This window comes from Rhagoletis pomonella, unplaced genomic scaffold (assembly GCF_013731165.1).
Source record: "Rhagoletis pomonella isolate Grant_MI unplaced genomic scaffold, Rhpom_1.0 Rhpom_scaffold_00005, whole genome shotgun sequence".
NCBI lineage: Eukaryota > Metazoa > Arthropoda > Insecta > Diptera > Tephritidae > Rhagoletis > Rhagoletis pomonella.
In genome coordinates this window covers 75456275-75465049 of record NW_023458559.1, presented here as the reverse complement: position 1 = coordinate 75465049, position 8775 = coordinate 75456275, and the positions used below count along the sequence as shown (strand labels likewise).

The window sequence follows — 8775 nt, the reverse complement described above, 5'->3', positions numbered from 1 at the left end:
TTTTTTGCGTAACTTTTCGTCTTCCGTTTTTTTATTTGTTTGCTTTTCAAAGAAACTAGTTTTCGACTGGCGTTTCCATACGGCTACCTAATAAACGTTTTATTGAAGAATTTATTAAGCGTATAATGTAAGCTATGTATTTGATTAGTGCCATAAAGCGGTATGTGAAATTTACGTAAGATATTGATTGAAGATGATCATTTTATGGTAATTATGTGCAAACGTCAAAGCCTTAATTATGCAGAATATACCAGCGAGATTGATGCGCCGTATATTAAAACTTGTATTAATAGTTTTTGCCGAATTAAAAGGGCTATTTAAATAAAATTTCAAACTGCATAAAAGGTGTTCTGCGCAAATCTACAGAGGTCTTGCACCTTTGTAGTAAGTACAAAGAAGTGGTTTGTGTTAAAAAAGCTTTCAAACTTTGCTTCTATTATTCTATCTCTAATTTTGGATCCTCCTGAGGCAGGCAGCCTAAATTCTGAACGGTGTGCCGACTGTAAATGCCTTTGTTTTTTTCTGTCTTACAGCGGCTTAAGGTCTGATTATGCATACTTCGCATAACTTCGCACAACCATTTGCACCAGTGCAATACAAATGTAACTTAAGAAAATGTGAAGCGAACTCTAAACTCAACAGATCGCTAAGGTTTTAAAAGTTCAGCTAATTTCTGGATAATGGAATACATACAAATTACATACGAAATTACAGTCTGAAGTTTATGCGAAGTTATGCGAAGTATGCATAAACAGGCCTTTGCTATGTGTGTTTGACTTTATTACGACGACTATTACAGCTGCGGTTATTCATAGTAGGTACAAAGAACATATTCGCACGAAAGTTGATACTCAAGTAAAGTATTTTTGATTCCTCTTTCAGTTTCGTTTTTTCATTGGTTTCGTGTTAATTGTAAATAAACGGAATTAAGTCTTAGGAATTTTTTGTCCAGCGATAATTACGTTGTGGTTTATTTCGAAATTCTATAGACACACATTCACACAATGTGGGCATTATAATAATCTCACGAACCGGGCTGGAAAATTCAGCTAACGAGCATGAGCAGTTAGGAATTTTGAGCGGTTTGAGGCAAAATTATCTTAGAGATGACAAAAAAAATTTTTATTACGCGAACCGTAGGAAAATGAAAAAAATCAGCACATTTTTCAAAATTAAAGCAAATGAGCAACGTAAATATCAATTAAATGGATAACAGAAAATTTATTCAGTAATAATATTAGTCTCTATAGAAAGTGCAAAACATAGATTGAAAATACGACAACACTATGCACGAAAACGAAACTTTTTATTTTGAATAAGCCGACGTTCTACAGGTACTCTGAATTTAGTGGTGATAATCATTTTTCTAGGTTAGGTCATTTACTCGACTAATAACAAATTCAAGATTTTAGGCGGCATAACAGCAAGCCTGGAAAATTAGTATAGTAGAGAGAAGTGGGTTGCTCTATTAGTATATATTTGTTGGAGATTACAAGACGATAATGAAGATGATTGAAAAATTGATTTGAATCCCAACACAGAAAAAAGGAAACAATTTATAAATATATGTATTTGGTTATACATATTCTTTTGTAATTTCTACCAATTGGGTTCCAGTACCAGGGGCTTGTTTTTTTACGTTTGTTTTTTTTCACTCAAATATATAAGAATATTGAAGTCATTTCAATTTGAAATACACCTACTAGGTAAAATGGTCCACAAAACGAAATCTGATTAAAATGCTTCAATAATTCCAATATATTTTATACTATCAAGACAAGAATCGTGAGTTAAGGCTTAACTTAGCTTAGTATCCAAAGTTATTTATAACCCGGTCTGCCTCCGAATTAAACTTTATCAAGATTTGACCTAAATTGGTTCCTAAATGATTTATCTACTCATCCTGCCAGAAGAATCACCCACCCTAAAAAATACTTGAAACTGGTTCATAATTTTTACAAATAATATAGCTCGTATAAAAATTCATTTGCATCGTTAATTTCTTCATGATCCAATGATCGGAATTGAACCAAATTTTTTACGACCGCCTTTGAGGTGCCACCTTTCTGACAAAAAAAAGGTTTATCGAAAACTTTTCACATGGCCCAAAATTATCTGGTAACATACATAAAAAAATATTCGGCAGAATTGAGAACCTTCCTCCTTTTTTAAGACGGTTAATAATAGACCGCTGTGGTGTAGTGGTAAGAAGTGCGCGTTTCCACTCTGCTGTGCCTGAGTTCAAGCCCTCGTGAAAGCAACAAACGGTTTTTTCTTAACATCGGTCGTCCATCGAAGAATAGCTTCTCATAAAAATACAATCGCCGTTTGGAGTCAGCGTAAAACTGTAGATACCTCACCTTTGTGTGACAACATCAAGGCGCGTGCCACAAATCGGAGGAGAAACTCGGCCAAACACTAATGGCGTTTTCTTTTCTACAAAAAATGTTGCCTCTTCATCGCCCTCTCCTCAGTATTTGTGCGTAGAGGGCACTGAGAAGGCAACATTTTTCGGTAGAAAAGAAAAGCGCCAATTTGTTGTTATTATTATTATTTGAAGAAAATGAATCACGCAATAATTTATTGTTTTCTCGTTAGATTCCAAACAATTTGATGTATAATTTATTCTTGTGCGATCAATTTAAAAATTTTCCTATTCATAACATTATATCGCCCTGTACGGGAGATTTGCCCATACATAGGTATGTACATACACGGTCAAAAATTTGGGTTTAATTTTTAAAACCGACCTGGGTTTTTTTAAACCAGTCAATAGTTTTAACCAATTTTTAATATATTCTGGTTTAAAATTTTAGTGCAAGCAGCAGAGAAAATGTTGTTTTGCTATGAGTGGTTTAAAATTAAAACCATAAAGTTCGTGGTTTAAAATATAGACCCTATTTGTTTAAAAATCAAACCAAAATGTTTTAATTCTTGTTTCTAGGTTTCATCATTGAAATGCAAAAAGTAATTACTAATGAAAAATTCAAAATTCACTTCATCAAATTACAACTCCCCACATCAATTCATGAAAAATAAATAAAATATTAGTCACGACTTTTTCCATTTCATTTACGATGTTGTTACGTCTTTTTGCATTTCAGATGACGCTATATAGATTTTTTTTTTAATCTATGTGCTCTCTTTGTTTTAAACTTGAAAGGTTTGTATCTGAAATTGAATTTAGTTTGATCATATATGTAGTCCAAAAAGTTTAAAATGAAAACCGTTATTTTTAACCGTGTATGTATGTGTAATCTTATCCACTGTAACCGGTTTAGTAATCGTGCGTCACGAAAAATATTCCCAAATACCTAACGAAATTCTCACAAGCAGCAAAAATAAGTGCGTACATACATATAGATATGCTAAATAATAACACAAATATTTTGTCGGCGCTTATTCTGAAGCATAAACTTGTTAATAAAAATTGAGAAACCACATCAATCTCACAGCAGTATACAAAAAAATAATAACGCAAGAATTAATGCTACTAAATACGTGAAAGTGAATGACTAAACAACATTTTAAAGACTGGATTGAACAGGAAACATTCATTGGCCTGACTTGAAGCAAAAAATATTTAAATATTAAATATTGGCAAATTATTTGTTATTCGCTTTTATTTGAATTTCCTAATGCTTAAAATGTTTCTAGAGGCTCCTTTAATTATAGCTTTATATTGGAAGGTTTGCGGAAAGATTATATTTGAAATGTTATGCAAATGACTTGAAGTAACCCAGCAAACAATTAGAATTGATACACATTTGAGAATGATTTGAAATCAAAGCCTTTCTCAAATGTCAAACGTTTGAAAATGAGAAAATAAAGATAAAAGAAAAGGCGACCCTCGCATCCCAATGGATATTTTCTTTTTATAGTAATATGTATACGGGGTGATTGATGTTTTTTAAACACACAAACAATACACAACTTACAAATTCAAACGCTCACGACAAAAAGAAATTCGGGTAATACCCGTAAATTAATTAAGATCGGGGTTGTTTTGAAAAATTTATAAGCTCAGAAAAGTTAAAACAAAAGTCAACTTTTTAGAGCGGTAGGTAAACGCTGAAATTCGGTTAACTTAGCCGAGCGTTTATCTTTTGCGCTAGTTAACTTTTCCGCGATTCTACTGTATATGAATAAGTAAAGTAATTAATGAGAGCGGAATATTTTGGTATGAAACATATTCATAAATGAAAGTAATTTATTATTTGTTATTACCATATATAATTATTTTTATTAGCTATTTGCAAGTTGTATTTGATGATTTTTCTTGCTCAAATATTATACATACATATGTACATATGTATAAACTATCAAGTAAGTATAGCTTTAGATCGTTAAAATTGCTATTTAGGAAATTGAGCCTCTCAAAGTATTTGGCGTAATTCTAACCCTTGCACAATTAAGTGAAATAAAAGTTTACGAATCCAAAAATAACTACCACTTATCTGTTTATTATTAGTCATTAATCGCATCGCTTAAATATCTAACATTGTCGTTTGCATCTCTATAAAGAAGTTAAAACTAATTAACAGTTATTACGGCACCCACAATTAAAGGCAATTTAATCGATACTATTAACCGTCAAGCATGCAAATACGCAACTGTACTGTGTGAATTAAAAAAAAAAAAAACCTTCTACATACAATACATACGGGTGGTGCGAATTTTAGCATTTGCGAATCGTGAGACACGGAAATTAACGCGTGAATGTTAAAACTACGTTATTCGCAAAACTACTGATGCCTGATTCATCAATCGCGCTTTAAACTACTGGTTTTAAAAAGAGTACAGTTGTTCAGGAAAAAGTGCTAAGTTGTTGGAAATTTTTATTTATTTTTCGTTAAATTACACTCAGAAAAAAGTCAGCCAAATATATTTCTACCAACACATGATTTGGTAACTATAACCAAATAATGTGACTATAACTAAATCATGTGTTGAGAAAAACATATTTAGTTGACGTAACTAAACTCTTTTCTCAGTGTATGAACCGCACTGCAGAGATTAAAGCTCATTAAAAGGCTAATTGAGTATGTTTTTTTTTTAAATAGAAAAACCATTTTGTTCGAAAAGAAATTGACAGAAGGTGTTCGAAAGGTTGGAAGATTTCATGTTTCATTATAATAATAGATTGGCGCTTACACATACATATGTTAGTGTTTGGCCGAGCTTCTCCTCCGATTTGTGGCGTACGCCTTGATGTTGTCACACAAAATTGGATTATAGACGTCAATATTTTGTGACGCCACTACGAGTAGCTGCTAAGCTATAGCAAAAATCAGGATAGAAGTTTCACAGGCAGCAGATGTCAATATGGGAAAAGCTTCCCAGGAAAAGAAAGAAACCTCCTAGATAGCTTAACGAAAATTTTGAGGTGACTCCATGTCATCTACCTGCAGCGACAGTGAGTGTGGGTAAGATATTTTACCTGTGAAACACCCACCGGAAAGACATTGAAGTGCTTACATAAGATCCATCTTCCCGAAAGTGGTCCACGTGTTGTCAAAGGTATTCGCACTCTATTTTTCTCTATAGAAAAATCAGACCTTCTTCAACTTGCTTTTCGAGCACCGTGAGCGAGCTCAAGACCGCGCAGTTGAGCAGCCTATCGACTAGATTTACTAGCTGGAAAACACTGCGGAATCCGGAAACCTAAATTTGAAATTAATGGATAGTCTCTGAAAAATCTTCTAATAAACACCAAATGACCACCACTTAGAAAAAGAGTAAGCGCCAAAATAGTATTATTATTATTATTATTATTACATATACGCCGTCTCAAAATTATAGACGCACCACATATTGACAAGTTTTATCCATTTTTTTATTTAATTTTATTTAAAATTGTAACAGAAATAAAGTTTATCTTTTAACAAAATTAACGTTTTGCAATAATTAAAAAAGGCCAATAAACTTTCGTAAAGATTTCAAACTTTTAATTCAATTTATTAGAGAGTATGAGTATATATGCAGTTTTGTATTCCATTGGTTTTTGGCTTTTTTCGTCGAACTTCATTCGCGTCGCAATAGAAATTGCCGAAAATCAACGGTTAGTCTTACTTTTATCATATACTTTATTTAACTAAAATTACATGGGATACAAACTGTAAAAGCAGAATCTGTCTAAGACCTCTAATTAAAAAGCTTTGAATTTTTTGAATGTAAGTATATATCGTCATTTAAAGTACAAAGCCGCGCATCATCAATCTGCAAACTGACATTTGCTGCCAACAATTGGAATTGCTCACATAAGCTCTTGGCTCAATCCTTATCCATTCGTCCTGAAATATAATAGCCAGAAATGCGATTGCTTTATAAAAAAAAGAGAACCGTTTTGAAATATGAGTGTTTTTACGTTCTAGAAAATAATTTATGCAACCTCACATACGCGGTTTTGCATTTTAAACGACGATATGCGCTTACTACTTGTATTTTTATGCCATTGAATTTAAATTCCTTTTTTTTGTGTACTTACTGCAAGCTTCATTCAGTATTCCTGTTTCACTTTGTTTCAAAAACAAAAAAAAAAGTCTAAATCATCCCACTCGAAATCGGAGCCGGTTTAAATTTCAAAAATTGATGTTAGCAATTATCATGATTCAATAATGAAAGGTTTTGTAAGAAAAACTTTCTCTCGCTCTAATTTTATCAATGACACTCCCACCCTACTCCCAAAAACAAAAACAGTGATATTTCTTTGCAGGTTTTAAGAACATTTTAAAATTTTTAGTAGTGAAACTTTTACTTTTTAAATTTGAAGAAATGTTTGTTCTTCATTCGCTGGCGACAACAAGACGAAATGGGTGGATTACAGAAATTCAATGCAGGCTAAAGAGACGAAATTCCCTTAAATGCCGAAATGTCTTTGTCGATATTCGTGGAGACCTATTGATTCTGCCAAGGCGCTGTAAAGTAAAGCGCGCAATGGTTCTGGTAAATGAGCCAACGAAGATATTTAGGTATTGACCTACGCAACACAATCCTGCATTGGAATTCTAACAATCGCTATGCTAAATTTCCATCGCTAAAATTCTCTAAATTAACAGCCGCGGGGCCTAAAAGTGCGCAATTTGGAAAAGTAACAGAAGCAAAGTGTAATCAGGCAAATCTGGCAGTATGAGGGGCATGTAACTAAACGTTGCATGTTGTTAAGCGCGCCTGCTATTCTTTTGGAGACCTTTAGCGATCAAAATTAGCGATAGTGAATGCTGGAATCCGGCTGCTAGTATCTCCGAATGAGACTTTGACGCAATATAATATTAGCAAACCGCGTCCATGGGGCCAATCGTAAAACCCGACAGCTCGGTTTAGTCAATGGCGCGATATAATTGCACACTTACGGCACTTCTCATTTGACGATGGAGATCACGTTTCCTGTCTCAGTCGTTCAGTAGCTGCGTGTCCTTTTTATTCTTCCTGTCGTCCGGCACGAAGCGCCAATCGCGACTGTATAAGCCAATGTTTAATATTCTGACAGCGGCATAATCTCCCCAGAACACTAAAAGTGCAATATCAAAGAACTCGAGTTAGCATATTCGAAGCAATCGAGCCATAATCGCGAAAGAATCGTAAGCTCCAAATGTTTTTATTTGGCGTTTTTTAGACAAAACTCCATAATTTTTCCACAAAAAAATAGCTTCTTCATATCTATCTAATGTAAATGGTACCGCAAAGAATTTACAAGGCAGACAAACAATAAAAAAAAATAGCTCTGAGGGGACCATCCATTCTTGAGTTATGCGCCGTCTGACGTACGCAACTTTGGTATATTCATAGCAAAATTTATTTTTAATAATAATCAGGGGTTGTATTTGATGTAAATAAGCTGGTTTAAATTAATTAATTAAATCAAATTCGTTTTTGTATTAAAACACCACGATGCACCATTATCCACGCTTTTTTGTAGAATTTCGCTACGATTTAGGAAGTGTGATTGAATTCTTCCCCTTTTTCTCCTGCTTCCAAAAACCATCCCTGTGGGTGGGAGTGTAAAATTTTAGAAAATAGCTACTTACAAAACCTTTAATAATTGAATCATGAGCAATTATTTATTATTGATTTATAGATGTGTGATTGCTTTTCACCTTTTTTATTGGTGCATTGCAGGCAGCCAAAGCAAAATTTAATTATTTTTTCTCCAGAAAAATAACACAATTTCACAAAAACACACTAACCGGTGCGTTGTTAGCAGGTAAAATTAACAAATTTGAAACGAAAGGCTTTGAACTTTGGTTCGGCAAAAATTAAAATTTACTTGGTACATTTAAGAAGTTTTTTCTGCACATTTGTATGATCACATCACACTTTTTACAATTAAATGAGAGAAACTGTTTTTTTTATTTCTTAAAAGTTTTTATATAAATCATTAAAATTCACGTTGAAAATACTTTATTACAATCATAAATTTTCCTGACATACATAAGGTAAATTTATTTATTCCAGTTAATAGCAGTACGTATTTTTTTATTTAAAATCTTATAATGGCATTTTATGTGCATACATATGTATGTGTACTATAATGATTCTTAATTTTTCTGCGTTTGTATTCTCCAAAATATCCACCTTATTCAGCTGTCTATTTTCTTCAATCCGGCACACAACATCGAAAAATCCATTTAAACCTTGTATGCAATCTAATTCGTTGAATTGCAAATTATTTAATTCAATGAAATTTCAAGTACTTCAACAAATTTGCAAATCAAAAAATAACACCAAACACTTAACGCGACGCGCACTGTTGCTGCCCTCTTGATTTCCTCAATG

General features: G+C 33.0%; 1 protein-coding gene across 2 annotated transcripts in view; it reads right to left on the bottom strand.

The window, feature by feature from the left end:
* The window catches only part of LOC118739573 (ATP-binding cassette sub-family G member 1), a 54681-nt gene extending 45914 nt beyond the window's left edge, over positions 1 to 8767 (bottom strand). Inside the window, exon 1 of one of the 2 annotated variants that reach the window (XM_036470970.1) lies at positions 8575 to 8767. The gene's annotated coding sequence lies outside the window, so the exon portion shown is untranslated. Of the gene's footprint in view, positions 1 to 6487; positions 6600 to 8574 lie in introns of those variants that run through there. The other variant, XM_036470969.1, reaches the window with a different exon arrangement.
* Between the last annotated feature and the right edge of the window lie 8 nt (positions 8768 to 8775).